This window comes from Mastigoproctus giganteus, chromosome 8 (genome assembly GCF_048544385.1).
Source record: "Mastigoproctus giganteus isolate SK-2022 chromosome 8, ASM4854438v1, whole genome shotgun sequence".
Lineage (NCBI taxonomy): Eukaryota > Metazoa > Arthropoda > Arachnida > Uropygi > Thelyphonidae > Mastigoproctus > Mastigoproctus giganteus.
Window position 1 is genome coordinate 147,673,595 of NC_143582.1, and position 24,466 is coordinate 147,698,060.

The following is a 24,466-nucleotide window of genomic DNA, read 5'->3' on the forward strand; positions in this document are numbered from 1 at the left end:
ATGCAAAAAACTGATTTACAAAATAAAATATACGATGAAACTTTAATATACAATAAAATATAAATAAAATATTTAAAATACAATAAAATTAAAAGCGATAAAACATTGACTGAAGCTTTCGGAGGCTTCTGCCTCCTTTCTTAACAACAATGATGTTTAAGCAACACATCCTTAAGTAACAGGCTCACAGCACACGTGGTTGACCAGGCGCATGCTCAATATTTCTTCCATACGATCCAGAACCGGAAGCGGCTCGGGAGCGTGGAAATATAAAATGCTCGTCTTTTGCCAGGACCACGGCTTCCAGTAGGGGGTGAAATCGAACACCCCTGTCCCTATTCATACTGTTGTTCTCAGACGAGCCTATCCACAAACTCTCTAGCCACTTACGGTCCCAGAACCTATGCGCCCGGTCAAGGATGACAGCATTCACAGGGGAGACCTGATGATGTTTCTCCCAATAATGCTCAGCAATGGCGGACTTATTGTGGGGAATGTTATGTGGGGGAGACAGGACGGCGATTAAAAGACCGTCTGGGGGAGCACATGCAAGCTATACAGACCGCAGAGTTCAATAAGTCCGCCATTGCTGAGCATTATTGGGAGAAACATCATCAGGCCTTCCCTGTGAATGCTGTCATCCTTGACCGGGCGCATAGGTTCTGGGACCGTAAGTGGCTAGAGAGTTTGTGGATAGGCTCGTCTGAGAACAATAGTATGAATAGGGACAGGGGTGTTCGACTTCACCCCCTACTGGAAGCCGTGGTCATGGCAAAGACGAGCGTTTTATATTTCCACGCTCCTGAGCCGCTTCCGGTTCTGGATCGTATGGAAGAAATATTGAGCATGCGCGTGGTCAACCACATGTGCTGTGAGCCTGTTACTTAAGGATGTGTTGCTTAAACATCATTGTTGTTGAGAAAGGAGGTGGAAGCCTCCGAAAGCTTCAGTCAATGTTTTATTGCTTTTAATTTTATTGTATTTTAAATATTTTATTTATATTTTATTGTATATTAAAGTTTCATCGTATATTTTATTTTGTAAATCAGTTTTTTGCATATATTATTTTACAGTGTAGTATCATTTGGTACATTTTATAATTTTCAGTATTAAACCATTATAGTTAAATGGTTGGTGTATTTGTTTTAAATTCTGGATTCTGGAAACCAGTCAATAATCAGGGAATCTTGCACTCAATTTTCGTAAATAGAGTTGGTCATGAAGGACTGTTTCAACAGAGCCCAAACTAATCTTCACCTCCTGGGACAATTCACGCACAGATATCCAGCGATCTTCCATGATTAACGACTCCACTTTTCTGATCGTGCTGTCATCAATGGCTGAATGGGGGCGACCTGGAATGAGCTCAGATTCTACCGATGTCCAACCACACCTAAACTGTCTATGCCAGTGCTTCACAATGCCGTAGGATGGCATTGTGAAGTACTGGCATAATGCCATAGGATGGGGCTTCATCCTTAAATACAGCAGTCATCTCCTTGTGGATTTCTTTAGGAGATTTCCCCTTCAAGAACAAATACTGGATTACAGCTCTGGCTTTAACTTTGTCCATGATGCTACTTCATCACACGTTCAGCTCTATAAGAGAAAAACAAATTAAGACACAGGGCTGAAATTTTACACCTTTAGTACAGAGATATGTATGATGCTACACACAAAATATCATGACTCTGCGATATGTGGAAGTGGGTGAGGGCGATTGTCTATTGAAATATCATCGTAAGACAGGACGGAGTTTTAGAAGGATTGAAATCAACTGAGCTATCTTTCCACCAACTGGGGAAAAGGTAATTTAGTTAATTTCAGTGCCCACTAGTAATTTCCTTAGTTCATTTCGGTATCCAAATGCCGGCATTTAAAGAACTGGTAGTGGTCATTCAAAATGTTTAAGCTGTTTGTGCAGGACAGGGTCTCTCAAACTGGAAGGTAGAATGCATTGTGCAATCATCAGAAAAACTATGAATAGGATTTCCTGTAGCTGAAAGAAGGTGATACATATACAAGAGGAAAAGCGTGGGAGAAGAACTGAACCTTGAGGAATACCAGCATTAGGGAAGAAGTTAGAAGACAGAAGTGCCATCTACCGTCCACAGCAGTGAGCGGTCAGAGAGAAAACTGGTACCCAGTTACAGAAAACAGTCAGAAATCAATAAGATGAAGGCTTATTAAGAAGACCTTTATGCCAAACATAATCAAAAGCCTTTGACATTTAAGGAGCAACTGCTTGAGTTTCACCAAATTTTTCCATTGAATTTGTCCATAGATTAGCATTAGTTAAGGCATACGATGCAAGAAAGCAAGCTTATGCAGCATCAGCCAGAAAAAAAAAAAAACTCCCATTTCACCTATCCATTCACTCCAAATGCCTGTCTAGCTCAGCCTTAAATTTATTCAAGCCATCAACTTCCACACAAGAGATGGAAGTCTGTTCCAGCAATCAACTACCCGCTGGCTAAAAGCAAATTTCCATACATCTGTTCTACAACTGTCTTTCCTTAATTTGAATCTATGTCCTCTCAGGTTCTGAATCTGAGCAAGAGGAAGAATCCCATCGGCATTGAGCTTGCTCAACCTGTTCAAGGCCTTATATACCTCAATCAGATCACCTCGCAGGTGCCTAGTCTCCAGGCACTGCAATTTGCATAACTTAAGCCTTTCTTGGTAAGAAAGGCTTAAGAATGGCCCTTCTTTGTACTTGTTCTAGCAACTCTACATCCTTCCTAAAATGAGGTCTCCAAACTTGTACACAGTATTCAAGGTGTGGCCTGACCATTGCTTTGTACAATGGGATAATAACCTTTTTGTTCCTGCTAGCAAAATTACTATATATCATTGAAAAGACTCCATGACCTGCCTGGCAGCCCATCTGCACTGCTCAGAGAACTTCATATCTGAATGCACAATTACCCCCAGGTCTTTTTCATTCTCTACTTCTCTGAGTTTAGTACCACACAGTTGGTATATTTCTCTTCGATTACTGTTACCCATACGCAGCACTTTGCATTTGTCAATGTTAAACTTCAGTTGCCACTTATCAGCCCATTTGACCAACTTATCTAGATCCTGTTGCAGTAGCATACTGTCTTTACTGTCCTTAACAACCCTGCCAACCTTTGTATCATCTGCAAACTTGGACATTTAGCCTTATATACCTTCATCAATATCATTGATGAATATACAAAACAACAATGGGCCCAGCACCGAACTCTGAGGAACTCCACGAAGAGCAGTGTCCATTGATTTCCATTAATGCCATACCACTCCAATTTGTAGAGCAGTCTTCCATGTGCAATAATATCAAAAGCTTTCCTTAAAACCAAGTATATGATATCAAAATTATTTTTATATCCTTATATTTATCATGTTTATCTTCAACAATTTCTCCTCCACTTTGCTCTCAGTTATTACAAAATCACTTAGCTTCCTGTTAGAGTTTGATAAACTCTAATTGGTCAATTACCCTCCTTGAATAACTCCTCATGTGTGAATGTAGATGCAAAATACTCATTCAGTTTATCAGCTACTTGAGCATGATCATCAATAGATAAGTAATATAAAGCAAAATATCACTATTGGATCAACACTGACAAAATTTAAGAACTGACTGGATATCATCAAATTTCCAAGAAGGGAAAATACCAGTGTAATAAGAAAGGTAAAAAGGTGACAAAGTGTAAAAAGGAGACTAAGGAGTAAGCTCAGGTGTAGAATTTTTCAGAACACGTGTAGAAATACCATCAGTTCCTGGTGCTTCCTTGGCATTAAGAGTGTTCAAAATTCTTCTGACATTATTTTGATGGAAGACTACAAATTCAAAAATTCAAATTATTATATTAGGGCCACCTGTAATTTCTTACATCTACCCATATATTTATTTGTCTGTAAATTGCATGTGTTCTCTGGTCGATTTGCCTCTTTGCTGAACGAAAACCCCCCAATTTCTGGGGGGAAAACGTTGCTATCTATGACTGAGACCGACTAACTCAGCTACTGAGTGAAAAAAGCCCATTAAAGTTCCTCATGTCATTGACGGGATTCGAACCCGGGCCTTTTCCACCTGGTGTGGGGAAGGCGGTGACAATACCACTGTGCTACCCGTGCAGACGATGGAAGGAGGCATTGAATGCCATGTACTAAAAATAGTAGCAGGAGGTTTATGAAGATCAATACACGGGTTAGAAGAAAAGTAGGATGCTAGCAGGTCAGCTTTATCGTTAGCTGAGGTAGCATCAGAACTATCCAGTTTTGACAGAGGTAGGAGAAGAGATAGGCAAATTTTGCAACCAATAGCTTTGACAAGAGACCAAAATGTTCAAATGCCATTTGGACAAGAAGTAAGTTTTCTACTCTTAGCTTGTTCATAATCTAGTTTTGACTGATTAATAACTGCTTTGCAATTGTTGGGCGCTTTGGTAGGCAGAAAATGAAGCTGGAGATTTGGACATAAGCCAATTACGACAGCACATTTATTGGAAAACCAAGGTTTAGATAAAGGACAGATTTTGAGTTGGAGTGTGGAATAAAGGATTTCATCCCTACAAGAATAATTTCACTGATACGATCTGAGCAAATGCTGACATCAGATGCTTTACAACAGTAATCCAACCAAGGAAAAGAAGAAAAGAAATCATGCAGATCATCCCATTTTGCATTCTTGTAATGCCAAACAACATGAGGTTGAGAATGGCCATGAGAGAAAGGCTCCATTAGAAAAGAGACCATCACCAAGTTGTGATCTGAGGTACCTAGAAAACCACACTCACCTTGACCGTGTACTTGGAAAGGTTGTTTGTGAGAAAAAGATGAAGAGTTGGCTGTGTGATTACGATTGTCTTGTATTGTGGTAGGTAAATGAACATCTGTGCAAGGTCATTAATAATTGTCAAAGCCTTGACATGTCAAATTATAGAAGCAACAGATGAATTTGACAGAATGAGGTATAGAGTTTTAAAACAGAGAAGATCAAGAAGTAGAAATTCCAAATTACTAAGTCTGTGATAGGCAATATCAGAGCAGACATGCACTGAGTGATCACTGAATTATGACCACCTACCTAATACTTCGTAGGTCCTCCTTTCCCCCTCAGTACAGTACAGCAGCCATCCGGTGTGACATTGATTCAACAATGTCGGAAGCGTTCGGGAGGTATGGCCAATCAAGCTGTGTGTAATGCGGTCAACAATGCAGATGTGGAGGTGATTGATGTATCCAGACGCCTGATTGCCTTTCCATAGTGTCCTACAAGTGTTCTGTGAGATTGATATCAGTGTTCGTAGGCCAATTGATATGCTGGAAGTCAGGACTGTGTTCCTCAAACCATTCCTGCACAATAAGTACTCGATGGCTGGGCACATTGTCACCTTGGAAGACACCATCGCCATTTGGGAAAAAGTGTAACATAGCGGGGTGTACACAGTCAGCAAGCAGTTGACAATCGCAGAGACCCTGATATGTTGTTCTACATGCACCAGGGGGCCAAGTTCCTGCCAGTGAAGCATGCCCCACACCATACAACTGCCTCCACCGGCCTGCACTTTTGATACCATTCATGATGGATCAAGAGCTTCGTGTGGACATCAAATCCATACATGACCATCCATGATGTGGAGTAAATAACATGACTCATCCGACCAGCACACTTTCCAGTCTTCTAACGTCCAATTTGCATGCTCTTTGCACCAGGCAAGTCTTTTACACCGATGAACCCTGGTTAGGAGAGGATGCAGTAGGGATCATCTGCTGATATAGCCTATACCAATGCTAGCATGCGACACATTGGTATGGGCTATATCAGCAGTTGGGCTACAACAGCTCTACATCCTTCGTAAAATGAGGCCTCCAGACCTGTATGCAGACTCAAGGTGTGGCCTGACCATTGCCAAGGGGATAATCACCTCCTTATCCCTGCTAGAAAAATTACTGTATATCATTGACAAGACACCATGAGCTACCCTTGCAGAAAATCTGCACTGCTCAGAAAACTTCATATCTACCTGCACAATTACCCCCAGGTCCTTTTCATTCTCTACCACTGTCAGTGTAGTACCACAGAGTTGTTACCCTGGGATTACTGTTTCCCACTTGTAGTACTTTACATCTGTCAATGTTAAACTTCATTTGCCGCCTCTCAGCCCATCTGCTCAACTTTTCTAGATCCTGTTGCAGCAGCGTACTGTCATTAGTGTCATTAACAACCCTGCCAACCTTCGTATCATCTGCAAACTTGGACATTAAGCCTGATATACCATCATCAGTATCATTTATAAATACAGAAAACAACAATGGACCCAACACTGAACCCTGAGGAACTCCACTAATAACATTAGTCCACGAAGAGCAGTGTCCATTGATTACCACTCTCTGTCTTCTCCCACTGAACCATCCCTTTATCCATAGCAGCAATTTTCCCCCAATGCTGCACTGCTCCAATTTGTGCAGCAGTCTTATATGTGCAACAGTATCAAAAGTCTATTTGCACATCTCCAGTCCATGGGTACTTCTCCTGAGTCCAAAGAAGCTCTCATAATTATGGCTAAGGGTTTGCTTACTTCCTTTGCTGCCTCCTTTAATATAACTGGTCTTTAATAACTGGTTTTAAAGACCAGTTATTAATATAACTGGTCTTTAATATAACTGGTTTATAATATAAAGGGTATGTCTGCCAGGGGCAAAGGTTGATGACGTTGGTGAACGAATATCATCTTTTAAGGGCACAAAAGGTGATATAGTTGTACACGTTGGCACTAATGATATTAAGAGTAGGAGACCGGCAGAATTACTTAACAAGTACAGGTCACTGTTGAACAAAAGCCGAGAATTAGGGTTGAATTTGAAAGTGTCTGCAATTCTGCCCAGACACGATAGGAGGGAGTATATGATGAGAGCCTTGTTGATCAATTCGGCCCTGGAAAAATTGTGTAAGGCTCAAGGGGTAGAATTTTTTTCAGCCTGGACTGTACTTGTTAACAGGAGAGATTGCTTCTACAGGGATGGGATACACTTAAATAGAAAGGGTGCAAGAATATTTTCTGATGCTATCGAGGCAGTGTTAGGTGAGTCTGAAAACTGCTAGCTTGGGGGGAGACAAAGACCAATAGATTGACAGTAGCCACTGGCAGAGGTGAAAGAGATTCTTGCACTGCTTCTATTAGAATGAGCAGAAGCCTGAAAAACAAGATGCATGATATTTCAGAGACTGCTGGGAGCCATTGCGGTACAAGTAAACACATGGGTTGTGTTAGGGTAGCTAAGAATAGAAACAGGTGCAGGTATACTTGCGTGTACACCAATGCTAGGAGTTTAGTAAATAAATTTGATGAATTTGAGGTATTGCTCAAAACATTAAAAGCAGATATTGTTGGGATATCAGAGACGTGGTGTCACACAGATATAAGGGATGCAGAACTGCAATTTGGAGAGTACAACGTCTACAGAAAGGATAGACAGGATAGGAAGGGGGGAGGGGTTATGCTATTAGTTAAGAAACACATAAAAACCAAGGAAGTGAAGCCAGTCGACATCGCTGGACAGTGCAGTGTTGAGTCAGTTTGGTGTGACATAAGCATTGGGAGATCAAAATTGAGAGTAGGAGTGTGCTATAGGCCTAATGACTCTGATGAGTATAATAAGAAACTGTACAGGGAAATAGAGTGGGCCAGTAAATCAGAGAGTCTTATAATGGGAGATTTTAATTTCCCCGATATTGACTGGAATTTGGGGGCTGGACACTCACACACTAGCAGGACTTTTGTGGATTTATTGGATGATTGTTTTCTACATCAGCATGTTCAGGAGGCAACTAGAGGGAGTAATACTCTTGATTTGATTATCAGCAGTGATTCTTCATGCATTAAGAATCTGCAGATAAATGAACCACTAGGTGGCAGTGATCACAGTGTGCCGAAGTGGGATTTACTCAAAGAGGTAACTACCATTAGGGGTAAAGGGAAGGGTTATTGCTTCCGTAAAGGCGACTACGATGGACTGAGACAGTATTTAAATTCTATACAGTGGGACCAACTGATGATGTTACCAACAGCAAATTCAAAATGGGAAGCATTCAAAGAACTTATCTTGGAAGCTACTAGGCTTTACATACCAACTACGAAATATTGTTCAAGTTTTAGGCCAAAATGGATGTCTGATGAACTAATGAGGCATATGGCAGAGAAGAAAAATGCATGGGATACTTACAAATTAACACATGACACAGAAGCCTATGATAGATACAAGTTGATATGCAACCAAGTTACAAAGGAGGTTAGCCAGGCGAAGGCAGATTACGAGAAATCCTTGGCAAGGGATGCAAAGAAAAACAGCAAAGAGTTCTTTACTTATGTAAACTCTAGAAGGAAGGGGATGAATCAGATTGGTCCACTTGATATGGATGGGTCAACTGTTGATGATCCTGCTCAGGTAGCTAACAAACTGAATGAATATTTTGTATCGACACTCACACACGAGGAGTTATTCAGCAAGGGGAATGCCAGAGGTGTATTCAACTCTAGCAGTAAGCTACAGAATCTTGAAATAACTGGGAGTAAAGTGGAGGAGAAACTGTTGAAGATAAACAGAAGAAAGGCACCCGGGGTGGATGGGATCTATCCAGTTATATTAAAGGAGGCAGCAAATGAAGTAAGCAAACCCTTAGCCATAATTATGAGAGCTTCCTTGGACTCAGGGGAGGTACCCATAGACTGGAAATGTGCAAATGTGACCCCAATTCACAAAGCGGGATCAAAGGCTGACACAAGTAATTATAGACCTGTGAGCTTAACTTCTGTTCCAGGAAAATTAATGGAGGCACTGGTTAAAGAAGCACTGCAGGATCATTTAGACAAGACTTCAGTTATAGCTCGGACACAGCATGGTTTTGTTAAGGGGAAGTCTTGCCTGACCAATTTGATTGGATACTATGATGCAGTCACAAAAGAACTGGATGCAGGGAATAGCTTTGATATTATATACTTGGATCTTAGAAAGGCTTTTCATACTGTTGCACATGGAAAACTGCTACACAAATTGGAGCAGTGTGTGACATTGGAGGCAAATTGCTGCTATGGATAAAGGGGTGGTTGAGGGGGAGAAGACAGAGAGTGGTAATCAATGGACACTGCTCATCGTGGACTAATGTTATTAGTGGAGTCCCTCAGGGCTCAGTGTTGGGTCCATTATTGTTTTCTGTATTTATAAATGATATTGATGATGGTATATCAAGCTTAATGTCCAAGTTTGCAGACGATACAAAGGTTGGCAGGGTTGTCAAGGACACTACTGACACTATGCTGCTGCAACAGGATCTGGAAAGGTTGAGCAGATGGGCTGAGAGGTGGCAAATGAAGTTTAACATTGACAAATGTAAAGTACTACACATGGGAAACAGCAACCCCAGAGCAACATATCAACTCTGTGGTACTACACTGACAGTGGTAGAGAATGAAAGGGACTTGGGGGTGGTTGTGCAGGAAGATATGAAGTTCTCTGAGCAGTGCAGACGGGCTGCAAGAGTAGCTCATGGAGTTTTGTCAATGATATACAGAAATTTTTCCAGCAGGGAGAAGGAGGTGATTATTGCCTTGTATAAGGCAATGGTCAGGCCACACCTAGAGTACTGTATACAGGTCTGGAGGCCTCATTTCAAGAAGGATGTAGAGCTGCTGGAACGAGTACAGAGAAGGGCAACAAGATTAGTGAATGGAACAAAGGGGTGCTCTTACGAAGAAAGGCTTAAGTTTTGCAAATTACAGTGTCTGGAGACTAGGTACCAGCGAGGTGATCTGATAGAGGTGTATAAACCCTTGAATGGTTTGAGCATGCTCAATGCTGATGGGATTCTTCCTCTAGCTCAGAATAATCACCTGAGAGGGCATAAATTCAAATTGAGGAAAGACAGATGTAGGATAGACGTGCGGAAATTTGCCTTTAGCCAGCGGGTGGTTGGTTGGTGGAACAGACTTCCATCCCTTGTAGTGGAGGTTGATAGCCTAAATAAGTTTAAGGCTCAGCTGGACAGGTATTTTGAACGAACAGGGGGGTGAAGTGGAAGTGGGGTTTTTTTTTTTTTTTTTTTGGCTGATGCTGCATAAGCTTGCTTTCTTGCATCAAATGCCTCTACTAATGCTAATGCTAACTGGATAGATCCCATCCACCCCAGGTGTCTTTCTTATGTTTATCTTCAACAATTTCTCCTCCACTTTCCTCTCAGTTATGTTATTACAAAATCATCTAGCTCACTGCCAGAGTTTTGTTTACCTCTGGCGTTTCCCTTCCTGAATAACTCCTCATGTGTGAATGTAGATGCAAAATACTCATTTAGTTTGTTAGCCACCTGAACAGAATCATCAACAGTTGAACCATCAATATCCAGTGGACCAATCTGATTCATCACCTTCCTTCTACAGTTTACGTAAGTAAAGAACTCTTTGCTGTTTTTCTTTTCATCCTTTGCCGAAGATTTCTCATAATCTGCCTTTGCCTGCTTAACCTCCTTTGTGACTTTGTTGCGGACCAGCTTATATATGATTGAAGATTCCATGGAAGTATAAACACATTTCATCATAATAACCCACAGAATTCCAGTTGTCGGTATTATCGCAAATTCAGTAAGATCGAGTTTACTGTCCGTTTCACTAACAGAAAAGCCCAATAAACAGGTGACTGCTAATTGTTTTTATTGTTTTATGGTTTGGACCTCCAGAATTTCGACCGAGCCACGTGGTACATTCGGAGACAATCAGAGGGTAATCTCCAGTGCTGTGGTCTCCTGCCCCGATTAAACGGCATGCTGTCCCAATTAAGCGTAAACCCTGGCTATTTTCTCAATTGGTTTCTGTTTTTTAAGATTTGCCCCAAATAAACGGCTGCCCCGATTAACCGGAATCCACTGTATGTATTTTGCATCTAAAACCTGAACAGGATCATCAGTGGTTATGCCATTCATATCTAGTGGGCCAATGTTGTTTATCCCTTTACTTCTAGTGCATGTAACATGTGTAAAGAATTATTTGCCACTTTTCTTTGTATTCTTTGCCAAGGGCTTCTCTTAATATGCCTTAGTTTTTGCCTAACCTCCTTTGTGACCTGATTGCAGAGTAATTTGTATTTACTGTAGGTTTCCATGCCACCTGCTGATTTATAATCATTCCTCACATTATTGTTTTCCTTCTCTGCCACTAGTCTCACAGTTAATGTGACATCCATCTTGAACAAATCTCTTTGTTGGCATAAAAAGCTTATTAGCTTTTATGCTTATATATATATATATATATATATATATATTCCCTATTTCTCTGACAGTAAAGTCACTGACTATTTTTAACTTTTGTGGGACCAGTCATAGCTATTGAGGAGAAGGTATTGTGTTTTGAATTATTTTTGTTGCTCAAGCTATGGCTCTAGCATTGAGCTGGGCATCTGTGTGCTTGATGGGACCCTCTCTTATTCTTTTGAGGTAATCAACCCTGTTCTTCAAGAGTTCACAGAAACCCATCGGAACATTGAATTTGCACTTAACTTCCTTATATTCCTTACAAAATACTCACAAAGGCATCCTCTTTGGTTGTATCATTTCTGGCTAAAGATAATTTTGCAAAGAGTTAGCTAGCAGAACAAATTATAAAATGTTGATTAGTCAGAGAACTGCTGTTGGCAGTTCTCTCATGAGTCAAGGCATTCCTAGTGCATTGCTTTGAACCTTTTGCTTTTTCTGTAGTCTGATACATGATTTTAATCTTAAATTTAATTTAAGTTTACCATTAGAAAGTTAGAGATACAAGTATAATAACACTATACTATATCAATATTATTCAGCAGCAGCCGTACTTACTATTCTATTTCAAGTAATGTTGTGTACTTTTGTGATACAGTTATGTTATGAAATTGCATTTATATTGTTATAAATTTATGGCTTATGGACCTGATAAAAACACTTCTAATTGTGTCAAAGACTACTACATTATGTTTATGTCATTCTTTTTTAAATATCATAATTCTGAGTAATTATTCAAGTTGCTTTTATATTGTTGGGTTTTTTAATGAAATATTGGATAGTAATTTATATATTAAATTGAATTTTGTGCATTAGATAGAGATCATTTTGTAAGAAAAATCTGGAAAAGTCATTTGGACAGTTCTGGAATGTAGTTCAGAGAATTCTGGGTAAAGCAGGATCTCTTAAAAAAAAACTAAACCTTCCAATTTTCAGGATCTAAAAGAATCAATTTCTTGATTCTAGTTTTCTAATATTTATTAATACTAAATAAAAATAAATATATTATTTAATTTTTATTTAACCCTAGAATAGTAACATATATAAATCTGATATGGAGTTCACAAAACAATGCCGCCTCCTCTTCTCTTCATTGTATCCCTTTTTTCTCCTCCATTAGTGCTACCTTCGATTAGTTAAGTAACTTATCTGCAAATTTCTTAGTTATTTTATTAACTTTTTTAATTACAGTTAATACAGTAATAATATACATTGTATATTTTGTAAATAAAGATCGTTTTATTTACAAAATTATATATATATAAAATTATATAATTTTATTTATATATCTTTTTTAATCTAGCAGTTTCAGTTTTGGTATACCAGAATGAGAATAAATATAATGCTTGCCTAATTGAACTTCTGTTTATATACAAGTAGCAATAATAGCTTATATACAAGTGAGATGTTTATTAGCCCACTAATAAACATCACTCAGAAGTCTGAGGGGAAAAACAGAAACCTTTTATTTCACTATTGATATTAAGAAATGGACAAAAATTTAAGAGGCAAAATCTGAACTGCAGAAATGGTGTGGAACTCTTTTAATGCCTAACTCGGGCAGTGTTTTCTCAATAATTGAGGATGTGTGCACTTCTGCATTTTTGTGATCAGTAGTCATTATGGCATTTTCAAGCTTGGGCTTTTCTGGTCCACTTTCAGATTATTTCTTTAGAACTTCACTGTTTATTGTTCAGACATAGTATTTTTTCCCACAATATCATTCATTGTAAATAATGCCTTTTATATAGAAAAAGATTGTGATCCTACACTTGCCAGCAGACTTCACTGCCTCTGCCTTATTTGAAGGTATGTAGATGCTATATTTTCATTGCAAACTTTGTTGTTTTGATTCAGGTGCACAGGTGGATCCAGGACTCCTCTCTAGTGGCTGTTTTGAGGTGAACACAAATATTATTTCAAACCAATCTTGGTTCAGAAGTAAGGAATTGAGCCCCGACATGAATAAACATGTTATTTCTAAAAATTCTCTCATAATGTTTCGTATGCTCCCATAACTAATACCTAAAGCCTCTACAAATTTTTGACTATAATTTCTATCTTCAAAGATGATTGCAGATTCTGTACTAAAAATCTCATCAATTACACTGGTCAACAAATTTTCAGGCGCCTCCGTAGCCAGGTGGGCAGGAGCCGCAGTGCGTAGCACACGCTTCTTGATTAGACCAGGATTCAAGCCAATGACCACCACATATCCCCGGAGCAATATGGTCTTAGTTGCTAATGCTCCTAAAAACCAAATAACAAACAAACAACAAATTTTCAATATATTATTTATTATTATTTTTTTTTGATGAAAGTAGTTGGACCTCTCTTTAATGAACTTCCATGTAGCGAAATTTTCTATATAGCAAACTTTTTTTATTTCCCCCTGGTCATTACATTTAAAATAGTTTTCATATAACAAACTATTTTGAGAGACCTGGGTATGCCTTTTTCGTCTGGCTCTCCGTACCGCTATTGGAGCATATCGAACATCTCCTGTCCAGAGCTTATACGTCGAAGCAAACGAACCACCGTTATCGCTTCGACGTAAGCAGTTGTCTCTAAACTACGCTCTAAAACTGAAATCCCTGCCAGACCATCCTACGTGGCCATTCGTTTTTGAGCACGATGGGAAAATTTGTACAACACCCGTAAGACTGCCAATCGTCCTTTTGGTATTCGTCTCCAAGAGCTACTCAAAGAACTTAATATCAAGGTAGACAAGGTTGCTCAAACACCGAAGCAACCCCTTCCACCCTGGCATGCTCATGTTCCGGCATGTGACTTGCCCCTTAGAAATTGGGGAAAGTCGGACACTCCATCGTCTGTCTACCTACAGCTTCATTCAGCACACCGAGCTGAACATTCTGACTTTGCGCCAGTTTACACAGACGGCTCGAAGTCGGAATCATATGTGGGATCTGCTGCTGTCTTTACAGACAGCACTACATCAGAGCAGATTCCCTCTGAATGCAGCATTTTTACTGCAGAGCTGCACGCTATAGAGTTAGCCTTGGATCACATTAGTGAATGCCAATACCAGCAGTTCATTTTATATTCCGACTCTCTCAGTGTGTTACAGGCTTTAATAACTGTAAGATATAATTCTCATCCAGTTCTGTCTAGCATTCAGCAGAAGATTCACTTTCTCCTCCATGAACGTGAATATGATATCCGCTTCTGCTGGATTCCCAGCCACATTGGGATTAGGGGAAATGATTTGGCTGACACCGCAGCCAAATCAGCAGTTCCCAATAATAATTGCTGCCTGTCAGTCCCCTATACAGACTACAGGCAAATAATACACCGAAAGATACATTCCCAATGGCAGGATTCGTGGAATAGACAGACTGGGAATAAACTATATCGTATAAAGCCTGTAATTGAACCGTGGCAGTCTAGTCTGCGCAGGAATCGTAAAGAGGAAGTTGTTCTCGCCCGGACCCGAATAGGACATAGTCATTTGACACATTCATTTTTGCTGAGGGCTGATGACCCTCCTATGTGTGTGTGCTGTGGCACAATTTTAACGATCAGACACCTTTTAATTGACTGTCCAGATTTTAGCAGCACCCGTTTTACCGCTTTTAATCATCTGACTGAGCCGTATACACTCAGTCAGATTTTATCCGACAATGACGTGTCTGCTATTTTTAGCTTTTTGAAAGCAATAAAGGTTTTTAATCGTATTTAAAATTTATATGTTATTGTTATTTATTTATTTATTTATTTTTTTTGTTTTTAGATCTGGACATGGTGGCCTAATTAATTAGGTCACTGAGATGTTAAATTTTTAGATATTACCTGGTCTTGGCGCATTATAGCCTTAGTCGCTAATGCTCCAATAAAATCCAAACCAAACCAAAGCCTTTTTCGTACTTTTAACCTTTGAGCAAATAGAGCTGATGCTGCAGGAAACATGAATTAAGAGCTAAAAGGATTAAGAATCAATCCCTTTAGATTTTAAGAGCTAAAGGGATTAATTCTGAAGAGCACAAATTAAGAGCTAAAACATCCACAATTTAGTGGTGCTTAGTAAAACCTATTAAATCACTGCTGTACCAAGAAGTTGCGCTGGTCAACTGCTGTCGATGTCTGCAGCTATTGGCAAAGATTAAGGCATATTCGCAATGCAGACAAAGGCTTTGGTCAACTTGTTTTCTACTGTAAGCACCTATTAGAGAATTAGGAGAGAGTGAATTTCCTTTATTCCGGAAATTCATCTGTTTTGCAGAAATGAGTCATCCACACTTTCACTAAATTTCACGTGTCTCTGTTTATATGGTAGGTGCAGGTAATCCCTAAATCAGTTTTGTTTTAGTTGCTGTGCAAGTAACCTCAATGTCTAAGAGGAAATCCTTGAATGTAGTGGAAAAAGTGGAAATGCTTAATAGTGTAGATTGGGGAATTAAAAAAAAAATAAAAGAAATTGCTTTAAAATTTGATATTCCTGCCAGTAGTGTGTCAGCCATTCTGAAAAACCGTATTTCTATTCTCAAGCCGTTTGAGGAAACAGGACCCAGTCATAAGCGTTCAAAATCATACCTGTATGAAGATATAGATGAAGCCATTTTTAAGGGGTAAAGTTGATTAAAGACCAAAACATGCCAATATCAGGGCCATTAATAAAAGGAAAGGGTATGGAGTAAGTATATTTGCTAGGCATAAAAACATTCCAAGACAGTTCTGGTTGGATGGACAATTTAAAAAGCACCACAGCTTACTCGAAAAAGTTATTTATGGTGAAAGTGGGGTTGTAATTGAAGAAGACTGTACCCATTGTAAAGAAACAAAAAATTATGTAGGACTTATGAGCCCAAAGGCATATTCATCATTGATGAAACAGGTCTATTTTTAAAATGTTTAGCGAACAAGACACCGACTTTTAAAGGTGATAAATGTTTAGGTGGTAAGAATAGTAAGGAGACAATTACAGTTTTGGTTGGTGCAAATATGACTGCTAATAAAAAACTGAATCTTTTGGTAATAGGCAAAAGTAAATAACCCCAATGTTTCAAAGGAGAAACGTTAGAGTTGCACTACAACAAAAAATCTTGAATGACAAGTGAAATTTTTAAACTAGATTTTAAATTTTGATAGAAAGATAACGAAAGAAAACAGAAAAATCGTGTTGACTGTCGATAATTGCCCTGCTCACCTTCACTCAGTTATTTCGAAACTTATAAGTGTGAAGCTTGTTTTCTTCCCTCCGAATACTTAATCTAAACTGCAGCCAATGAATCAAGGCATTATCAATAATTTGAAAATGCACTAACAAAGGTGCATACTGAAAAAAAAAAACAATATATACTGAGAATAGAAATGAACCAATCTATAGATTCTGTTATAGGTTTGCGGATGTGCACATCAGAGTTGGCGAAAGTGTGGAGGCAAGGCGTGACGGAAACAGCGATTAAGAATTGTTTTGCAAAAGCAGGTTTTACTGAAATGCCAATTACCAGTGATGATAGGGTGAACTATATTGGGAAGAACTCCAAGCGAGACGTTTGATCAGTGGAGAAACTGTTCTTGACAACTTAGGAGTTCATAACGATGTCATAGTAGCTGAATATCGAGTGACACCAACATTTTGAAGAGTATTCAAAGAACTAGTGACAATATCGATGATGAGTTGGATGAAAATGAGGGCAATATTAAATCTTCCAAACATGAAATGTTGGTGGCATTTGAAACTTTGCATCAAGGCCTTCAGTGTGAAGAAAATGTGCCAGAAAATATATTTGAGTATTTAAACAACTGCAAACATTTTTATGAATGATGTACAGTAAAATCCAGCGTATAGCAAAAAATAACCAAATATTTTACGAAATGATTCTTGAAAGTATACTAACATATTGGTGCATCATGTAAGTAGTAATTTCTTAATATATATATATTAATGAATTAATTGTTTTAAAATGTTAGAAAATTTATTGATTCCCACTTATTTCTGATTTATTTTCCATTTTTTATTATATTTTTGAATGTTGAATTAGTATAATTCATTGTTGAAAACGTCATATTTCTTTATAATGAAATTTCTGTTTAATGAATTTTTTCAAGCGAACGATTGATTTCATTATATAGAGGTCCAACTGTATTTTTTCTATGTTGTTTTGCATGTGTGGAGTTGAGAAATCAGCATTAAAAAATTATTTTGCTCAAGTATTGAAAATACCTATGTCTTATTTTATAAAATATGCTGCATAGGCCTAAAATGGGATAAATAAACATCCATCGTACTGCTTTAATATATTTTATATTGAAAAACCATTGTATTATAAAAAACTTATACAAAACAGTTTAAAACAATAAGAATTAATACACTTATAGTTATTGAAAAAAAAAAAAAAATTAAATCGTATTGATAACATAAAATCACTTGTTTTTACATTTTACACATTTTCTCTTGTCATTTATACCCCACATCTGGGGGCATCACTATCACAGTCCAACGATAGTCGAGCTAGCATTTCAGAGTTCCATCTGCCCTGGTATCACTTCTCCATCATTGAGATTTCCTGAGGGGAATCTCTTGCCATGCTCATCACTTAATGCATCACAGTTGTCCAGGAAAAAATAAAATCCAAATGGGAGTGAAAAAGGTGTATTTTTAATGATGTGTTGCAGCCTAATTTATAGTATGATGACAGAAGGCTTCTCTTCTCGTAAGCTGTTTATAGTTATCTGCTTTGTTGTTTCCCAGAAAGTTTCTTGCTACAAGTTTGAAAGCATCCCAGGCCACTTTCTGACCACCATGGAGGATCTGGTCAAATTGTTTGTCCTTGAGAAGGTCCCATATCTGTGGGCCAATGAAAACACACCTTCCTTTATTTTGGCTTCACTAAGCCTTGGAAATTTTTCCTTGAGGTATTTTGAAAGCTGATCCATATTGATACATGGCCTTAACAAATTGTTTCATAAGTCCCAATTTTATGGTAACAGGATTTTGCTTGCCTCAACTAGTGGACTGTAATGGACATCCCCCCCCCCCCCCCCGAATTGAGTGATTGCCATTGAAGGCCAATATTTTCTTGTGTAACGAGAAGACCATGCTCTATTGTCCCATTCACAAAGAAAACATCAGTGCATTTCCCTGCTGCATTCCTAACAAGATGGCAGTAACTAAGTCACCACAAATCTGCCATTGATACTCCATGTAATTGGTGGATTCAATAAGAAGCTTTGTGTTATCCTGCAGTTCTTTCACATGAACTGCATGGTCTATTAGAATTGATGGTAGTACATTTGCCATTATGTAGTAGCACTGCTTTTAAACTCAGTTTAGAAAAATCTGTGAAGTCTCCAGTCTTGAGGGTTCTGGTCAATATTAAAAGTTCTGCCTTATTTTTTGGTAAATTAAAATCTCTGATAAGATTATTTAATTCATTTTGCATAATTTTGTGTGGCTCTGTAGAGTGGAAATTGAAAATAAAATTGAGATCTGTTGATATGCAAGGTTCAGGTGATTTATCTCAGCCATCAGCTGACTCCATCAGATTTAGTAGCTCAGAAATGGGATGTCCTTCTCTATGGGATACTGGTCAAATAGTAAATGGTATATTTAGGTAGCTTAAGGTCCACTTTTTCTTCTTGAAAATCCCCTGTTGAAGGGGGGGATACCACATTACAAAAGTAACAGTCCATTATATTAGCATTAGCATTAGTAGAGGCATTTGATGCAAGAAAGCAAGCTTATGCAGCATCAGCCAAAAAAAAAAAAAAAAACCCCACCTCCACTTCACCCCTCTGCTCGTTCCAAATACCTGTCCAGCTGAGCCTTAAACTTATTTAGGCTATCAACCGAAGTCTGTTCCACCAACCAACCAACCACCCGCTGGCTAAAGGCAAATTTCCTCACGTCTATCCTACATCTGTCTTTCCTCAATTTGAATTTGTGCCCTCTCAGGTGATTTTTCTGAGCTAGAGGAAGAATCCCATCAGCATTGAGCATGCTTAAACCATTCAAGGCTTTATACACCTCTATCAGATCACCTCGCTGGTGCCTAGTCTCCAGACACTGTAATTTGCAAAACTTAAGCCTTTCTTCGTAAGAGCACCCCTTTGTTCCATTCACTAATCTTGTTGCCCTTCTCTGTACTCGTTCCAGCAGCTCTACATCCTTCTTGAAATGAGGCCTCCAGACCTGTATACAGTACTCTAGGTGTGGCCTGACCATTGCCTTATACAATGGAATAATCACCTCCTTATCCCTGCTGGAAAAATTCCTGTATATCATTGACAATACTCCATGAGCTACTCTTGCAGCCCGTCTGCACTGCTCAGAGAACTTCATATCTGCCTGCACAACCACCCCCAAGTCCCTTTCATTCTCTACCACTGTCAGTGTAGTACCAGAGTTGATACGTTGCTCTGGGGTTGCTGTTTCCCATGTGTAGTACTTTACATTTGTCAATGTTAAACTTCATTTGCCACCTCTCAGCCCATCTGCTCAACCTTTCCAGATCCTGTTGCAGCAGCATAGTGTCAGTAGTGTCCTTGACAACCCTGCCAACCTTTGTATCGTCTGCAAACTTGGACATTAAGCTTGATATACCATCATCAATATCATTTATAAATACAGAAAACAATAATGGACCCAACACTGAGCCCTGAGGGACTCCACTAATAACATTAGTCCACGATGAGCAGTGTCCATTGATTACCACTCTCTGTCTTCTCCCCCTCAACCACCCCTTTATCCATAGCAGCAATTTGCCTCCAATGTCACACTGCTCCAATTTGTGTAGCAGTCTTCCATGTGCAACAGTATCAAAAGCCTTTCTAAGATCCAAGTATATAATATCAAAGTTATTCCCTGCATCCAGTTCTTTTGTGACTGCATCATAATATCCAATCAAGTTGGTCAGGCAAGACTTCCCCTTAACAAAACCATGCTGTGTCTGAGCTATAACTGAAGTACTGTCTAAATGATCCTGCAGTGCTTCTTTAACCAGTGCCTCCATTAATTTTCCTGGAACAGAAGTTAAGCTCACAGGTCTATAATTACTTGTGTCAGCCTTTGATCCTCCTTTGTGAATTGGGGTCACATTTGCACATCTCCAGTCCATGGGTACCTCCCCTGAGTCCAAGGAAGCTCTCATAATTATGGCTAAGGGTTTGCTTACTTCCTTTGCTGCCTCCTTTAATATAACTGGATAGATCCCATCCACCCCGGGTGCCTTTCTTGTGTTTATCTTCAACAGTTTCTCCTCCACTTTACTCCCAGTTATTTCAAGATTCTGTAGCTTACTGCTAGAGTTGAATACACCTCTGGCATTCCCCTTGCTGAATAACTCCTCATGTGTGAATGTCGATGCAAAATATTCATTTTGTTAGCTACCTGAGCAGGATCATCAACAGTTGACCCATCAATATCAAGTGGACCAATCTGATTCATCCCCTTCCTTCTAGAGTTAACATAAGTAAAGAACTCTTTGCTGTTTTTCTTTGCATCCCTTGCCAAGGATTTCTCGTAATCTGCCTTTGCCTGCCTAACCTCCTTTGTAACTTGGTTGCATATCAACTTGTATCTATCATAGGCTTCTGTGTCATGTGTTAATTTGTAAGTATCCCATGCATTTTTCTTCTCTGCCATATGCCTCATTAGTTCATCTGACATCCATTTTGGCCTAAACCTTGAACAATATTTCTTAGTTGGTATGTAAAGCTTAGTAGCTTCCAAGATAAGTTCTTTGAATGCTTCCCATTTTGAATTTGCTGTTGGTAACATCATCAGTTGATCCCACTGTATAGAATTTAAATACTGTCTCAGTCCATCGTAGTCGCCTTTACGGAAGCAATAACCCTTCCCTTTACCCCTAATGTTAGTTACCTCTTTGAGTAAATCCCACTTCAGCACACTGTGATCACTGCCACCTAGTGGTTCGTTTATCTGCAGATTCTTAATGCATGAAGAATCACTGCTGATAATCAAATCAAGAGTATTACTTCCTCTAGTTGCCTCCCGAACATGCTGATGTAGAAAACAATCATCCAATAAATCCACAAAAGCCCTGCTAGTGTGTGAGTAACCAGCCCCCAAATTCCAGTCAATATCTGGGAAATTAAAATCTCCCATTATAGGACTCTCTGATTTACTGCCCCACTCTATTTCCCTGTACAGTTCCTTATTATACTCATCAGAGTCATTAGGCCTATAGCACACTCCTACTCTCAATTTTTATCTCCCAATGCTTATGTCACACCAAACTGACTCAACACTGCACTGTCCGGCGATGTCGACTGGCTTCACTTCCTTGGTTTTTATGTGTTTCTTAACTAATAGCATAACCCCTCCCCCCTTCCTATCCTGTCTATCCTTTCTGTAGACGTTGTACTCCCCAAATTGCAGTTCTGCATCCCTTATATCTGTGTGACACCACGTCTCTGATATCCCAACAATATCTGCCTTTGATGTTTTCAGCAATACCTCAAATTCATCAAATTTATTTACTAAACATCTAGCATTGGTGTACACGCAAGTATACCTGCACCTGTTTCTATTCTTAGCTACCCTAACACAACCCATGTGTTTACTTGTACCGCAATGGCTCCCAGTAGTGTCTGAAATACCATGCATCTTGTTTTCCAGGCTTCTGCTCATTCTAATAGAAGCAGTGCAAGAATCTCTTTCACCTCTGCCAGTGGCTACTGTCAATCTATTGGTCTTTGTCTCCCCCCACGCTAGCAGTTTTCCGACCCACCTAACACTGCCTCGATAGCATCAGCAAATAATCTTGCACCCTTTCTATTTAAGTGTATCCCATCCCTGCAGAAGCAATCTCTCCTGTTAACAAGTACAGTCCAGGCTGAAAAAAATTCTACCCTTAGCCTTGCACAGTCTTTCCAGGGCCGAATTGATTGACAAGGCTCTCATCATATACTCCCTCCTATCGTGTCTGGGCAGAATTGCAGACACTTTCAAATTCAACCCTAATTCTCGGCTTTTGTTCAACAGTGACCTGTACTTGTTAAGTAATTCTGCCGGTCTCCTACTCTTAATATTATTAGTGCCAATGTGTACAACTATATCACCTTTTGTGCCCTTAAAAGATGATATTCGCTCTACAACGTCATCAAGCTTTGCCCCTGGCAGACATACCCTGGTCCTGTTCCACCTATCTTTTTTACAAAGCAAGTTCCCCGTTTCCCTGACAATAGAGTCACCAACAACTACTAGTTCCTTTGGGACCAGCGCATTCTGCCTTGGGGGTTGTCTCTGTGTTACGCGATGCCCAAGTGCAAGCTCTGGCGTTGATGTGGGCAGCTGAGAGCTTGATGGGCCCCTCAATTTAGTTTCTTCGAGGGCATCCACCCTGTCCTTCAAGCTCTCATATAGGCCCACAAGAACGCCGAGTTGTTGCTTGATATCGATACACTCCTTGCATCGTGCACACACAAAGACATCCCCCTTGGCAGTATCATGTCCCGTACCCGATTGCTCTGCAAACATCAAGCAAACAGTGCATTTTATAAGGCTGTGAGTCAGAGGACAACTGCCCCCCTCAGTTCTGCTCTGAGCCACAGCACTTCCATTAGCTTGAGCCTTTTGCTTTGCCGCTCTGGTCTGAGTCATGATTCTATTAATTTATTAATAGAATCATATGAGCTGAAAACTCTCTCCATATCATAGGAATTGAGTGGCCTTTGTGATTTAGCCAGCTGCAGAGATTAGAAGCACAAGTATTGCAGCAAATATTAGGTGCCCAGCTTTTGCCTTGGTTTTCTCCAACCTTGCAGCCTAATAGTTGTATGCTTTTTTTTAAAATCAGAGTAATGGCATAGTTTTGTGATGCAAATGTCACTTTACCACAAAAGTAACAAAAAGTATCCGAAATATTTACACTCTAATTTTTAAGTTTTTGCTCAGTTGAAAGCAAGTGTAGCATAGACAGATGCCTGGCTCAGAATGACTGATGCATCTAGACAGGAAATAGTGTGATTCAGCACCATTGGCTGCAGCCATTGGTAAACTTATTTTACCTCAAGGCCAAATTTTCCCAAAAGAAAATTTCCCAAAATTTTCCCACTGCTGAAAGTGACATGTATAGTATCATCAAAATTAAGAGCTAATCATGCGTTTTAACTGTCATATTCATATTTAGCACATTAATATTAGTTGAAATTGACTAATTTTTTTATTGAAACATTTTAGCTGTTGACCAGATTATTGATGTTACCGAACATCCTTGGATAGGTTCATCTTCTGTGTTGGTTCTTACACTTTGAACCGGTTATGCATTCTAAATATGGATGCAGCAGATTTCCCATGGGCTTTTTGTGCAAATGTTAACATTTCTGTTGGTATTTTTTGAATATACAGAATTTCACATTCATTGATTATTTTCCTTGTAGGTATGTTATCCTTATTCTAATGGAAAGCTGCTCTGGGTGATCACTTTTTTTTTTTTTTTTTTTTTTTTTCATTTGTTGCTTTTACTGAGGATGAAGAAATTTGAACAATGTATGAACATTAAATTTTGTTGTAAAATTGGAAACTCAGCCACAGAATCCTGTGGAATGCTTGTTACAGTTCATGGAAATGGTGCTGTGATGAAAAGAAATGTTTTTAAAACAGTTTCAAAGGTTTCTTGAGGCAAATTTTTAACTTGAAGATGAAGAAAGAAGTGTTTGTCTGTCAACATCTCAAAAGAGTCAAAACATAATGAAGTTTGCACAATCATTTGATTAGACTGGTGTTTAGTCATTTTAGAAATTGCCGAGGAGACATCTCTTTCAATTATTCAGTTCAGGACATTTTAACTGAAGATTTGGGCATGTAGTACATAGTTGCCAAGTTTGTTCCCTCACATTTTCACTCAAGATCAAAGATAGCATTGAGTTCCCATTTCATTTGAGTAGGCTGTGTGTATCCTGCATTTTTAACAAAAATTATAACGAGTGATGAGTCATGGTGTATGGCTATACACCCATAATCCAGGAACCAAAGTTCAAGCTTCTAATGGAAACTACCATAAACAAGGTCATGCTGATTACATTTTTTTAAATGAGCAGATGGTATCAAAAGCCATTCTACAAGGTTTTACGGATAATGCAGCCAAGAAATTTTTTTGAGAGATATAAATGACCTGAAAAAATGGTTTTGACTCCCTCACATTGATTTCTGTCTCCAGCAATTCTTGACCAACAGGAATGCTCTTGTCATGGCAT

The 24,466-nt window shown here is 39.1% G+C and overlaps 1 protein-coding gene across 3 annotated transcripts in view; it reads left to right on the forward strand.

Annotated features, from left to right (window-relative positions):
• Window positions 1-24,466, forward strand: part of mIF2 (mitochondrial translation initiation factor 2) — a 405,187-nt gene that overhangs the window by 49,591 nt on the left and 331,130 nt on the right. The gene's annotated exons all lie outside the window — the stretch shown is intronic.